Raw genomic sequence first — 15,433 nt, forward strand, 5'->3', positions numbered from 1 at the left:
ACAGATTACTATAGGCAGAATACGGATCCGCTGGGAATAAACGCAACAGATTACTATAGGCAGAATACGGATCCGCTGGGAATAAACGCAACAGATTACTACAGGCAGAATACGGATCCGCTGGGAATAAACGCAACAGATTACTAGAGGCAAAATACGGATCCGCTGGGAATAAACGCAACAGATTACTACAGGCAAAATACGGATCCGCTGGGAATAAACGCAACAGATTACTACAGGCAGAATACGGATCCGCTGGGAATAAACGCAACAGATTACTATAGGCAGAATACGGATCCGCTGGGAATAAACGCAACAGATTATTACAAGCAGAATACGGATCCGCTGGGAATAAACGCAACAGATTACTACAGGCAGAATACGGATCCGCTGGGAATAAACGCAACAGATTACTACAGGCAAAATACGGATCCGCTGGGAATAAACGCAACAGATTACTACAAGCAGAATACGGATCCGCTGGGAATAAACGCAACAGATTACTACAAGCAGAATACGGATCCGCTGGGAATAAACGCAACAGATTACTATAGGCAGAATACGGATCCGCTGGGAATAAACGCAACAGATTACTATAGGCAGAATACGGATCCTCCGATCCTGAATGCGCGCTTCCTTACATTCGAAATGCGCGCCGCGGCCGAAAGGCATAAATGCGCGCTCCTGAAAGTGCTCCTTCCATATTGCAAGCCTGTCGTCTCAGGAACAGAGCGCGCTCCTAAATGCACCGCCTTCCATGCCCTGATGAACCAATCAGCGCTGCAGCTCACAAAGACCCTGATGAACCAATCAGCGCTGCAGCTCACAGACACTGCCACTCCCCTGACACGCCCACAACACATTCAACCTGCGAATTCAATACTCGCTCCCGGTGCTGCTGTGTGAGGGGAGGACGGGCACTGCGCAGGCGCACATGACACTGAGCGCGGCACAGAGTGACTCCCTGATAAATATGAGGCCACACTATGTGATCGCGTGTTTATGTTATGCATCCGAAAGTCCGCCCACCTAGGACAAAAGCCCCACCCACTTGCTAGTAACCAATCAAATGGATGAGTGGGTGGAGTGTTGCGCGAGTGGGCGGGGTTATGCCTGGTGAACGTCGGGATTTTTTTATGCCCAGTGAGTATCCAGCGGCTCCTGTCACTGAGCGGCAGCTGAGTCGGTGAGTGACCGTGCGGGGGGTGCGGGGACACCGGGTGTGTGCGGGTGACGCTGGCTGTGTTATTTTGGCTTTTTTCTTATGTTCCATCAGGACTCTACCAGATGCGATATTCTTAAAATGTCCTGATATTTTCATAAAAATGTTTACACCCAGATTGCAGCAAAGCATAAAATAGGTGAAGTAGTTCCACAGAGATCGTCCATCTCATGTCTGTTCCCCAACTTTCCTGAGATTCTGAATGGTAAATGGCGTCTGTCCCTGTCAGGATGGTGGACGTCTTCATAAGCACATGGCGACCAGCTGTCCATTCCGTCTGTCCCTGTGATGGAGGATGGTAGAAGTCTTCAGCCACCAGCTGTCCATTCTGTAGAGTGACGGTGACAGCAGGAGGAGGCCACAGTGACCGCTCCCCTCCTATGAGCCGTGGATATATGTGTCCCATAGAGCACGTGTCCTCTCATTCCGTCTGTCTGTAGAGTGACGGAGACAGCAGGAGGAGGCCACAGTGACCGCTCCCCCCTCCTATGAGCCGTGGATATATGTGTCCCATAGAGCACGTGTTCTCTCATTCCGTCTGTCTGTAGAGTGACGGTGACAGCAGGAGGAGGCCACAGTGACCGCTCCCCCCTCCTATGAGCCGTGGATATGTGTCCCATAGAGCACGTGTCCTCTCATTCCGTCTGTCTGTAGAGTGACGGTGACAGCAGGAGGAGGCCACAGTGACCGCTCCCCCCTCCTATGAGCCGTGGATATATGTGTCCCATAGAGCACGTGTCCTCTCATTCCGTCTGTCTGTAGAGTGACGGTGACAGCAGGAGGAGGCCACAGTGACCGCTCCCCCCTCCTATGAGCCGTGGATATATATGTCCCATAGAGCACGTGTCCTCTCATTCCGTCTGTCTGTAGAGTGACGGTGACAGCAGGAGGAGGCCACAGTGACCGCTCCCCCCTCCTATGAGCCGTGGATATATGTGTCCCATAGAGCACGTGTCCTCTCATTCCGTCTGTCTGTAGAGTGACGGTGACAGCAGGAGGAGGCCACAGTGACCGCTCCCCCCTCCTATGAGCTGTGGATATATGTGTCCCATAGAGCACGTGTCCTCTCATTCCGTCTGTCTGTAGAGTGAAGGTGACAGCAGGAGGAGGCCACAGTGACTGCTCCCCCCTCCTATGAGCCGTGGATATACAGTATATGTCCCATAGAGCATGTGTTCTCTCATTCCTTCTGTCTGTAGAGTGACGGTGACAGCAGGAGGAGGCCACAGTGACCGCTCCCCTCCTATGAGCCGTGGATATATGTGTCCCATAGAGCACGTGTTCTCTCATTCCGTCTGTCTGTAGAGTGACTGTGACAGCAGGAGGAGGCCACAGTGACCGCTCCCCCCTCCTATGAGCCGTGGATATATGTGTCCCATAGAGCACGTGTCCTCTCATTCCGTCTATCTGTAGAGTGATGGTGACAGCAGGAGGAGGCCACAGTGACCGCTCCCCCTCCTATGAGCCGTGGATATATGTGTCCCATAGAGCACGTGTCCTCTCATTCCGTCTATCTGTAGAGTGATGGTGACAGCAGGAGGAGGCCACAGTGACCGCTCCCCCTCCTATGAGCCGTGGATATATGTGTCCCATAGAGCACGTGTCCTCTCATTCCGTCTATCTGTAGAGTGATGGTGACAGCAGGAGGAGGCCACAGTGACCGCTCCCCCTCCTATGAGCCGTGGATATATGTGTCCCATAGAGCACGTGTCTTCTCATTCCGCCTGTCTGTAGAGTGACGGTGACAGCAGGAGGAGGCCACAGTGACCGCTCCCCCCTCCTATGAGCCGTGGATATATGTGTCCCATAGAGCACGTGTCTTCTCATTCCGTCTGTCTGTAGAGTGACGGTGACAGCAGGAGGAGGCCACAGTGACCGCTCCCCCCTCCTATGAGCCGTGGATATATGTGTCCCATAGAGCACGTGTCTTCTCATTCCGTCTGTCTGTAGAGTGACGGTGACAGCAGGAGGAGGCCACAGTGACCGCTCCCCCCTCCTATGAGCCGTGGATATATGTGTCCCATAGAGCACGTGTTCTCTCATTCCGTCTGTCTGTAGAGTGACTGTGACAGCAGGAGGAGGCCACAGTGACCGCTCCCCTCCTATGAGCCGTGGATATATGTGTCCCATAGAGCACGTGTTCTCTCATTCCGTCTGTCTGTAGAGTGACGGTGACAGCAGGAGGAGGCCACAGTGACCGCTCCCCCCCTCCTATGAGCCGTGGATATATATGTCCCATAGAGCACGTGTTCTCTCATTCCGTCTGTCTGTAGAGTGACGGTGACAGCAGGAGGAGGCCACAGTGCCCGCTCCTGTTGTGATAGGCAATTCAGTAACACAATGTACATAGCGATCAGAGCACATACAGTGATCTGACAATAACCCAAAATAATAGAACGAGCTCTGAGACGTGGGAACTCTGCAGACCGCAATCCCTGATCCTCTCCAAACACAACTAGAGGCAGCTGTGGATTGCGCCTAACGCTCCCTATGCAACTCGGCACAGCCTGAGAAACTAACTAGCCTGAAGATAGAAAAATAAGCCTACCTTGCCTCAGAGAAATACCCCAAAGGAAAAGGCAGCCCCCCACATATAATGACTGTGAGTAAGATGAAAAGACAAACGTAGGGATGAAATGGATTCAGCAAAGTGAGGCCCGATATTCTAGACAGAACGAGGATAGGAAAGATAACTTTGCGGTCTACACAAAACCCTAAAGAAAACCACGCAAAGGGGACCAAAAGACCCTCCATACCGAACTAACGGCACTGAGGTACAGCCCTTGCGTCCCAGAGCTTCCAGCAAAACAAATAGACAAGCTGTACAGAAAAAATAGCAACAAATAGCAAAGAAGCACTTAGCTATGCAGAGCAGCAGGCCACAGGAATGATCCAGAGATACACAAGTCCAACACTGGAACATTGACAGGAAGCATGGATCAAAGCATTAGGTGGAGTTAAGTAGAGAAGCAGCTAACGAGCTCACCAGATCACCTGAGGGAGGAAACTCAGAAGCTGCAGTACCACTTTCCTCCACAAACGGAAGCTCCCAGAGAGAATCAGCCGAAGTACCACTTGTGACCACAGGAGTGAACTCTGCCACAGAATTCACAACACGCTCCCCCCTCCTATGAGCCGTGGATATATGTGTCCCATAGAGCACGTGTTCTCTCATTCCGTCTGTCTGTAGAGTGACGGTGATAGCAGGAGGAGGCCACAGTGCCCGCTCCCCCCTCCTATGAGCTGTGGATATACGTGTCCCATAGAGCACGTGTCCTCTCATTCCGTCTGTCTGTAGAGTGACGGAGACAGCAGGAGGAGGCCACAGTGACCGCTCCCCTCCTATGAGCCGTGGATATATGTGTCCCATAGAGCACGTGTTCTCTCATTCCGTCTGTCTGTAGAGTGACGGTGACAGCAGGAGGAGGCCACAGTGACCGCTCCCCTCCTATGAGCCGTGGATATATATGTCCCATAGAGCACGTGTTCTCTCATTCCGTCTGTCTGTAGAGTGACGGTGACAGCAGGAGGAGGCCACAGTGACCGCTCCCCTCCTATGAGCCGTGGATATATGTGTCCCATAGAGCACATGTCCTCTCAATCCGTCTGTCTGTAGAGAGTGACGGTGACAGCAGGAGGAGGTCACAGTGACCGCTCCCCCCTCCTATGAGCCGTGGATATATATGTCCCATAGAGCACGTGTTCTCTCATTCCGTCTGTCTGTAGAGTGACGGTGACAGCAGGAGGAGGCCACAGTGACCGCTCCCCTCCTATGAGCCGTGGATATATGTGTCCCATAGAGCACGTGTTCTCTCATTCCGTCTGTCTGTAGAGTGACGGTGACAGCAGGAGGAGGCCACAGTGACCGCTCCCCCCTCCTATGAGCCGTGGATATATGTGTCCCATAGAGCACGTGTTCTCTCATTCCGTCTTTCTGTAGAGTGACGGTGACAGCAGGAGGAGGTCACAGTGACCGCTCCCCCCTCCTATGAGCCGTGGATATATGTGTCACATAGAGCACGTGTCCTCTCATTCCGTCTGTCTGTAGAGTGACGGTGACAGCAGGAGGAGGCCAGAGTGACTGCTCCCCCCTCCTATGAGCCGTGGATATATGTGTCCCATAGAGCACGTGTTCTCTCATTCCGTCTTTCTGTAGAGTGACGGTGACAGCAGGAGGAGGCCACAGTGACCGCTCCCCCCTCCTATGAGCCATGGATATATATGTCCCATAGAGCACGTGTTCTCTCGTTCCGTCTGTCTGTAGAGAGTGACGGTGACAGCAGGAGGAGGCCAGTGACCGCTCCCCTCCTATGAGCTGTGGATATATGTGCCCCATAGAGCACGAGTTCTCTCATTCCGTCTGTCTGTAGAGTGACGGTGACAGCAGGAGGAGGCCACAGTGACCGCTCCCCCTACTATGAGCCGTGGATATATGTGTCCCATAGAGCACGTGTTCTCTCATTCCGTCTGTCTGTAGAGTGACGGTGACAGCAGGAGGAGGCCACGGTGACCGATCCCCCCTCCTATGAGCCGTGGATATATGTGTCCCATAGAGCACGTGTCCTCTCATTCCGTCTGTCTGTAGAGTGACGGTGACAGCAGGTGGAGGCCACAGTGACCGCTCCCCTCCTATGAGCTGTGGATATATGTGCCCCATAGAGCACGTGTTCTCTCATTCCGTCTGTCTGTAGAGTGACGGTGACAGCAGGAGGAGGCCACAGTGACCGCTCCCCCCTCCTATGAGCCGTGGATATATGTGTCCCATAGAGCACGTGTCCTCTCATTCCGTCTGTCTGTAGAGTGACGGTGACAGCAGGAGGAGGCCACAGTGCCCGCTCCCCCCTCCTATGAGCCGTGGATATATGTGCCCCATAGAGCACGTGTCCTCTCATTCCGTCTGTCTGTAGAGTGACGGTGACAGCAGGAGGAGGCCACAGTGACCGCTCCCCCTCCTATGAGCCGTGGATATATGTGTCCCATAGAGCACGTGTCCTCTCATTCCGTCTGTCTGTAGAGTGACGGTGACAGCAGGAGGAGGCCACAGTGCCCGCTCCCCCCTCCTATGAGCCGTGGATATATGTGTCCCATAGAGCACGTGTTCTCTCATTCCGTCTGTCTGTAGAGTGACGGTGACAGCAGGAGGAGGCCACAGTGACCGCTCCCCTCCTATGAGCTGTGAATATATGTGCCCCATGGAGCACGTGTTCTCTCATTCCGTCTGTCTGTAGAGTGTGAGGGTGACAGCAGGAGGAGGCCACAGTGACCGCTCCCCACTCCTATGAGCCGTGGATATATGTGTCCCATAGAACACGTGTCCTCTCATTCCGTCTGTCTGTAGAGTGACGGTGACAGCAGGAGGAAGCCACAGTGACCGCTCCCCCCGAGCCATGATTTATATATAGATGTCCCCCACAGTGCCCGCTCCCCCCGAGCCGTGATTATATATAGATGTCCCCCACAGTGCCCGCTCCCCCCGAGCCGTGATTATATATAGATGTCCCCCACAGTGCCCGCTCCCCCCGAGCCGTGATTATATATAGATGTCCCCCCACAGTGCCCGCTCCCCCGAGCCGTGATTATATATAGATGTCCCCGCACAGTGCCCGCTCCCCCCGAGCCGTGGATATATATAGATGTCCCCCACAGTGCCTGCTCCACCCGAGCCGTGGATATATATAGATGTCCCCCACAGTGCCCGCTCCCCCCGAGCCGTGATTATATATAGATGTCCCCCCACAGTGCCTGCTCCACCCGAGCCGTGGATATATATAGATGTCCCCCACAGTGCCCGCTCCCCCCGAGCCGTGATTATATATAGATGTCCCCCCACAGTGCCCGCTTCCCCCGAGCTGTGATTATATATAATGTCCCCCCACAGTGCACACTCCCCCCGAGCCGTGACTACCGTATTTTTCCCGTCTCCCATGACAGCACACCTGAGAGTGGGATCCGCCCAGTCGGGACAGGAAACCTACTTAAATATTAGGGCGGTACCTCTCCCTCGTTTCAGTTGGGTTTCCTGTCCTGATGGGAACCCTTGTGCTGAATCACGGCGGTACCGGCACTTGAAGCGCAGGCAGGACGCCTGTATGTCGGCCTTCGGGATGCTGGTAGCGCCGTCCGCAGATCCTTCGGGCTCTCGCGCACGTGCGTGCGTCGGTCCAGCACAGTCCGGATCTCTGGAGCCATTCTGCGGCTGCCACGCCGCTCTCTCCGCCTCTGCTGGGCGACTTCCGGGTGCGCGGCTGGCGTTCAGCGCAGAGCACGCTGGGAATGGGCGTGCCTGCGTGACGTCAGAGAGGCGCGATGGATCCAAGATGGCAGCGCCCATGGATTGAAAACGCCAGTAATAATGTAAGCTTTCCGGCGGTATTCTGGAGGGGGAGAGGAGCGAAATTGGTACCGGAAGAGGCGGGGAGTGCTGTGGAAAGACCCCTTATTAAGGGGGGGGCTACACAAGATCGCTGCTCATTTCCATACAATCCAGAGATGGTGGATATGGAGCAGCAGCAGTTATTACAGCAGCAGCAGCAGCAAGAGCCCTTATCAGGCGATACACCTGCTCACCATCATGCTAAGAAAAACAGCCGCTCAGGGGGAAAGAGCAGCAATCGTCGGACGTCTCACGACTCTTCAGCATCCAGGAGGAATGTTCCCCGTGCTCCCAGTCCGCCTCGGAATCCGGTACCCTTTATGGTCAGCGGGTGGTGAGTGATCTACGTGAATGTCACCCTGGTGGTAATGGGCTACATTTTCTGTTTACTTGGCAGGCGCCGAGGAAGGCTAGCTCCAAGACAAAGAATAAGGAATGTGCCCTCTGTAAAGTTCCATTGGCAGTCCAGTGGCAGAAAAGTCTTTGTGTAGATTGCATTCAAAAGACTATCCAGGAAGAGACCCCTGACTTTGCCTCTAGTCTAAGAGCAATAATCAGAGCCGAAGTTCAGGACTCTGTTAAAGCAGCCCTTAAGAAAAAGGGTAGTAGACACCCTGAACCAGTTTCAGCTTCTGAGGTATCTCCTTCTGAGGAGGAATATCAAGAGAAACCGTTATCTCCCTGCTCCTCTTCCTCTAAGTCCCCTGGCTCCTCTTCTGATAGTGATGTGGGGGGCCGTCCGTGCTTTCTTACTGAGAACACGGACAAGCTAGTAAAAGCTGTTAGAGCTTCAATGGGCCTTAAAGATAAGAAAGCGGCCAAGTCCCTGGAGGACATAATGTTTGGGGGTTTAGAGGAAAAGAGAAAGAGCACCTTTCCAGTGAATTCCAGAATAAAGGCCCTTATAGAAAAAGAGTGGAGGAAGCCAGAAAAATCGGATAATCTTCCCTCAGCTTCTAAAAGACGTTACCCCTTTGAGGACAAAGATTCAGAGACTTGGGATAAGGTTCCGAAAATCGATGGTGCGGTTGCTAGATCGTCTAAAAAGTTGTCCCTTCCCTTAGAAGACTCTGGGGTATTAAGGGATCCCTTAGATAAAAAAGCGGATGGGTTCCTGAGACACACCTGGGAAGCAACCGCAGGGGGCTTGAAACCAGCAATCGCAGGGACCTGTGTCTCTCGCTCCTTTATCGTCTGGCTGCAGCAGATAGAGGAGCAACTGAAGTCTAAAACCCCGAGAGATGAAATTCTAACGAATGTAACTTTGGCTAAAGGTGCAGCTGCCTTCGTAGCAGATTCCTCAGCAGACTCCGTAAGGCTGGCAGCTAGGGCCGCAAGATTATCCAACGCGGCTAGACGTGCTCTCTGGTTGAAGGGGTGCCCGGGTGATTTACCTTCAAAAACTAGACTTTGTTCTGTACCATGTGACGGCCATTTCCTCTTCGGTCAAAAGTTGGAAGACATTTTAGAGAAAGCAGGAGATAGGAAAAAGGGGTTTCCTCGTTTTCCTGTGGACTTCAGAAGGCCTTATTTTCGGAGGGGCAAATTTAGTAGGGGCCGCCCCCCGGGAGATAGAAGAAATTGGGACTCCAGAGACAGGAGGGGATCTGGATATATGTTTAAAGGTCCCTCAACATCGGCAAAAAAGCCCTCCCAATGACGCCAGGCCGGAGGTGGGGGGAAGGCTTTCATCTTTTTTCCCAGCATGGGTAGACATCTCCCCCAGTCATTGAACTCTAAAGGTCATCGAACATGGCCTAAAAATAGATTTTGTTTTTCCACCGCGACAAACTTTTGTTTTAACGCCCCAAAGAAAAACCCCGGAGGAGCAGCTAGCCTTGGAGGCAGAAGTACTGGAGCTCGTGTCAAAACGGGTTCTAGTGGAGGTCCCGGGGGAAGAGCAGGGAAAAGATTTTTACTCCCCTCTTTTTTTTGGTACGAAAACCGGACGGGTCTTTGAAAACCATTGTCAATTTAAAAAATCTAAATCGGTCAGTAGTAAACTGCTCCTTCAAAATGGAGTCGGTGAATACGGCAATAAAACTTTTGTTCCCAGGTTGCTTCATGGCAGCCATAGACTTAAAGGACGCCTACTACCACGTCCCAATTCATCAAGACTACCAAAAATTCCTAAGAGTGACGGTTTATCTCCAAGGTTGTCTCAGGCACTATCAATATGCTGCCCTACCATTCGGCCTATCAATAGCACCGAGAATTTTTACAAAACTGATGTCAGAGGTTATGTCCTTCCTCCACTCTCAGAATGTAGTTATTGTTCCGTATCTGGACGACTTCCTTATAATAGGGAACTCGGCACCACATTGCCTGACAAAAATAAAAGAAGTCATAGCGACGCTAGAGCGGTTGGGGTGGAAAATAAATCTTGCCAAGTCAAGGTAGACGCCGGAGCTAGTGCAATCTTTTCTGGGTTTAGTTCTGGACTCCAGGCGTCAGCTTTCTCTTCTACCAGAAAACAAGCTGGTCAAAATTCAAAATCTTGTAGAGTCGGCAGTTCATCACCCCGTAATGACGTTGAGGAAGGCAATGTCCCTGTTGGGTTCTCTGACGTCCTGTATACCCGCAGTAAGATGGGCACAGTTCCATCTAAGACAGTTACAATGGGAGGTCCTGTCAGCGCAGAGGTGGTTAAAAGGGCATTTAGAGGGGAAGCTACGCCTTTCATTAGAGATAACAGATTCCCTAAAATGGTGGGCCGTGAGAGATCATTTGACATCAGGGGTCCAGTGGATAACTCTGATAGATCAGATCATCACCACAGATGCAAGCGGTTCAGGATGGGGAGCTCATTTGGGGACACTCTCAGTTCAGGGATCTTGGTCCCAATTGGAATCTCAACAGGCATCAAACCTAAGAGAGTTATGGGCTGTAGAGAGAGCTGTAAAACATTTCCTTCCCATCCTTCAGGGCCATCATACCAGGGTCATGTCAGACAATCACGCAGTAGTTGCATATATCAATCACCAAGGGGGGACGAGATCCCCTTCCCTGATGAAGTCAGCGTCTGTCCTCCTACAACTAGCGGAGCGCCACCTACTATCCCTCTCGGCTCTCCACATAAAGGGAGTCGAGAATACGAAAGCAGACTACCTAAGTCGCAAAACACTGAAACAAGGAGAGTGGTCTTTGAATCCCCAGGTGTTTCAACAAATAGTGCAGGCCTGGGGCTTACCTGTGATAGATTTATTTGCCACCCTAAACAACAGGAAGGTAGAGGGCTTCTGTTCATTAGACCCAAGAGAAAGACCATTCGCGGTAGATGCGCTCCAAATACAATGGAATTTCAGTCTCGCGTATGTGTTTCCACCAATAGCGATGATTCCGACAGTGGTAAGAAAGATCAGAATGGAGCGGGCGAGAGTAATTTTGATTGCTCCATTCTGGCCAAAGAGACCTTGGTTCTCCCTCCTGAGACAAATGTCAGTGACCGATCCATGGATTCTGCCAGAAATTTCAGACCTGCTTACTCAGGGTCCAATATGCCACTCTCAAGTGAAGGGCTTCCATCTTGCAGCCTGGAATTTAAGAGGGCATTACTAAGTAGGCAGGGTTTTTCACCAGGGTTAGTCTCCACCCTGTTGAAAAGTAGAAAACCAGTTACATCAAGGCTATATGGCAGAACATGGAAAAAGTTTCTAGATTTTTCGGGGCAACCTTTGGGGGACAGAGCTCCTGTGGGTACCATTTTAGAATCTTTACAGGCGGGGTTGCAACTAGGGTTAGCGACTAATACGCTCAAGGTACAAGTGTCGGCATTAGGAGCCTTGTATAACTGTAATCTGGCCTCCAATAGATGGGTGTCCCGCTTTATAAAATCATGTAGTAGGTCTAGACCAGTGGTAATTCAGAGGGTTCCTCCATGGGATCTGAATCTGGTGTTAGAAGCTCTGACTAGTAATCCGTTTGAACCCTTGCAGGAGTCATCAATAAAAATACTTACGCTTAAGACAGTACTTCTGGTAGCGTTGACATCAGCCCGTAGGGTGAGTGACTTGCAAGCCCTGTCTATCTCCCCTCCTTACACGCAGATATTGGATGACAGAGTAGTGCTCAGACCAGATCCGGCATATCTGCCGAAAGTAGTACTTAAAGGGACACTGTCACCTGAATTTGGAGGGAACAATCTTTAGCCATGGAGGCGGGGTTTTGGGGTTTTTGATGCACCCTTTCCTTACCCGCTGGCTGCATGCTGGCTGCAATATTGGATTGAAGTTCATTCTCTGTCCTTCATAGTACACGCCTGCGCAAGGCAAGATTGCCATGATACTCTGACTCCTCACCTTCCCTTTAAAGCGGTTGTCCAGGACTTTAACGGCACTAAGAAATAATTGTGTAGGCCCCCAGCATCAGCAAATCTCCAGGGAACATGATTCGGGTCGGATTTTACTGATTTAAGGGCACAAAAATTCTAAGTTTGAAAACTGTAAAATTTAAATTTTTGCAAAATTTCTGGTTTGTTTCAGAAATAAACGCAAGTCATATCGAATAAATTTTACCGCTATCAAAGTATAATATGTCACGAAAAAACAGTGTCATCAGCGGGATCCTTTGAGGCTCCAGAGCTATAACCACAAAGGGACAGTGGTCAGAAATTTAAAAATTGCCTTGGTCAATAAGGGGTTAACATTGATGGCCTGTCTTTACCACTGGTTACACCCGCCATCTTGGCTGTTAGCTCTTCCCTGGTGTCAGCTGGAGCTGCTCAGTCACCGACACCCACAGCACAGCGGCGTCACCGGAGTCCAAGGTCGGGTACAGTACGTCTGTCGGCGGAGCTGTGCAGCGCAGGGACTGACAAGTTCCATCCAACAACTTAAAGGGACACTGTCACCTGAATTTGGAGGCAACAATCTTTAGCCATGGAGGCGGGGTTTTGGGGTTTTTGATTCACCCTTTCCTTACCCGCTGGCTGCATGCTGGCTGCAATATTGGATTGAAGTTCATTCTCTGTCCTCCGTAGTACATGCCTGCACAAGGCAATCTTGCCTTGCGCAGGCGTGTACTATGAAGGACAGAGAATGAACTTCAATCCAATATTGCAGCCAGCATGCAGCCAGCGGGTAAGGAAAGGGTGAATCAAAAACCCCAAAACCCCGCCTCCATGGCTAAAGATTGTTCCCTCCAAATTCAGGTGACAGTGTCCCTTTAAGTTGTTTTAGTCTTTTAAGACCTGTTAATTCTGTCCTAGACAGATTGTTACCGAAAAAAGAAGTGGAGATCCTATCAAATTCGTTAGAAACAAGCTTGACAAAGATCTCCACAGTAGGGCACAACAAGGGCGGGAAATTGGTGGACCTAGGACGCAGACAGAATGGTTACCTACCCAAGGTGGGGTTGGTGTGTTCATATGCCAGCACCTACGGAGTTTGCAAGGCCAATTGCTCTTAAGGTAAAGTGAAAGCCTGCTGAATATCTTCACTATGGTGCCATTTTTTTAAAAGGAGGGACCGTGCAAGCATATGTAGGTCTCTTAAGGTAATAAATGGATCAAATTGCATGCTGGGGTAAAATGTTAAGCCGTTAGAAGGCAGGGAAATCTCATCGGGGCTAAGAACATGATCATAATAAATGCCCCGGGACGGATTCAGGGTATGTGGTTGCACTTTTTATAAGTGTTTATTTCAGCGTGTACAGGCATTTGTAACTAAAAAGCCACCTTGTCAGAATGCAGCATTAGTGCTGCACAAGGTGGCTCTTTTAGTTACAAACGCCTAAGGAGGGTGACAGGTTCCCCTTTAAGGGTATCCATTTTCTGTACGTTGGCGGGTCCACGTTTATTATTAGACGGCTTTTGGTCCCACTTGCTCATTCCAGAGTTACCAAAATGAGTTTGCATAGATCGTTGGGAAGTGTCTGATGCTTCCCCAGAAGAGGAAAATGAAGAAACCGAAGGGGATCTGTGATTCCTATTTGTGTTAAATGGCCGTCTCCACCTATAGATTGGTTTGCGTTGGAAGTCAGTGCTGTCACGGAATTTTTTTTTAGCGTGAATGATTTGAATCTGTGTCTCCCACTCTGCAGAATTTTTATCCATCATGTTGTTAAAAGCTGTAAGACCTTCCGTAGTAGCCAACTTCTTAAAATCAAGGTAAAGACAATCAATTTCGGTTTCCAACAGAGAGACCGATTTATTAAGATCAATGAGCAGTTCCATAAATTGAAATTAATCTTTAGTACAAACCTCCTGCCATTTGGAGGAAAAAATATCATCAGTCACAGGAAAGGAAGGGAACATTTGGATAAGTAACCCCTGTGGAATTAAATGTTTCTTAAATTAGTTCATACCGGGTAGTAACTGATGAAGGTCCGGATGTAGGACCGAAATGCTTGTTATTTTGTAGACGTCATTAAATCACCTGTCTTGCGTTAAGTTCAGTGCTGAGTTTTTGCTATATACTACGGTGTGGGAACCTACTCTTGCACCACTTTATGGCTGTGCACACGCCAACTTTTTCATTCTCATGTATTGAGTAGTGACCCCTTCTGGTCGGATCCGGGAAGATCCGTGATGGTTGAAGGGAAGACAAGGATGACGTGGTGTCCAACGCTTGTCAAGCAGATTATGGATCCGCTGGGAATAAACGCAACAGCTTACTACAGGCAGAATACGGATCCGCTGGGAATAAAGGCAACAGCTCACTACAGGCAGAATACGGATCCGCTGGGAATAAAGGCAACAGATTACTACAAGCAGAATACGGATCCGCTGGGAATAAACGCAACAGATTACTACAAGCAGAATACGGATCCGCTGGGAATAAACGCAACAGATTACTACAAGCAGAATACGGATCCGCTGGGAATAAACGCAACAGATTACTACAAGCAGAATACGGATCTGCTGGGAATAAAGGCAACAGATTACTACAGGCAGAATACGGATCTGCTGGGAATAAAGGCAACAGATTACTACAAGCAGAATACGGATCCGCTGGGAATAAAGGCAACAGATTACTACAGGCAGAATACGGATCCGCTGGGAATAAACGCAACAGATTACTACAGGCAGAATACGGATCCGCTGGGAATAAACGCAACAGATTACTACAAGCAGAATACGGATCCGCTGGGAATAAACGCAACAGGTTACTACAGGCAGAATACGGATCCGCTGGGAATAAAGGCAACAGATTACTATAGGCAGAATACGGATCTGCTGGGAATAAACGCAACAGATTACTATAGGCAGACTAGGGATCCGCTATCCTGAATGCGCGCTTCCTTACATTCGAAATGCGCGCCGAAAGGCATAAATGCGCGCTCCTGAAAGTGCTCCTTCCATATTGCAAGCCTGTCGTCTCGGGAACAGAGCGCGCTCCTAAACGCACCGCCTTCCATGCCTTGATGAACCAATCAGCGCTGCAGCTCACAAAGACCCTGATGAACCATTCAGCGCTGCAGCTCGCAGAGACTGCCACTCCCCTGACACGCCCACAACACATTCAACCTGCGAATTCAATACTCGCGTGCGGCCCTGCAGGTGGAGTCTGCGCAGTCCTCGTCATCCTCAATGTGGGGGATTCCTCCTCCTCCTATATCGCCTCCATACTCCGCCCCCTCACTATAGCGCTATTCACACCTGGCCCGGTGATTTCAGGTCAGGGCCGCAGCACGTCCTGTGACCGGGCGCTGCTCCCTCAGTAGCTTCCTGCAGTGCGGAGCTGTGGGTTCAATGCTGGTAGTGACGGAGCCGCCCCCTGCTGGGACCGAGAGGAGTCTGCGGTGTGAGTGACTGCTGGGCCTGCAGCTTCTCAGACTCGGGGTAGTGACTGTGACTAGGAGCAGTGGCGTAGGAAGGGGGGGGGCGGGAGCAGTGGCGT

The 15,433-nt window shown here is 50.8% G+C and overlaps 1 protein-coding gene across 1 annotated transcript in view; it reads left to right on the forward strand.

Annotated features, from left to right (window-relative positions):
- The first annotated feature begins 1,145 nt into the window (after nt 1-1,145).
- The window catches only part of LOC138663023 (zinc finger protein 605-like), a 90,845-nt gene continuing 76,557 nt past the window's right edge, over nt 1,146-15,433 (forward strand). Inside the window, exon 1 of the mRNA XM_069749075.1 lies at nt 1,146-1,186. The gene's annotated coding sequence lies outside the window, so the exon portion shown is untranslated. The remainder of the gene's footprint in view (nt 1,187-15,433) is intronic.

The sequence above is a fragment of the Ranitomeya imitator genome, chromosome 2, assembly GCF_032444005.1.
Source record: "Ranitomeya imitator isolate aRanImi1 chromosome 2, aRanImi1.pri, whole genome shotgun sequence".
In the NCBI taxonomy this organism is placed as follows: domain Eukaryota; kingdom Metazoa; phylum Chordata; class Amphibia; order Anura; family Dendrobatidae; genus Ranitomeya; species Ranitomeya imitator.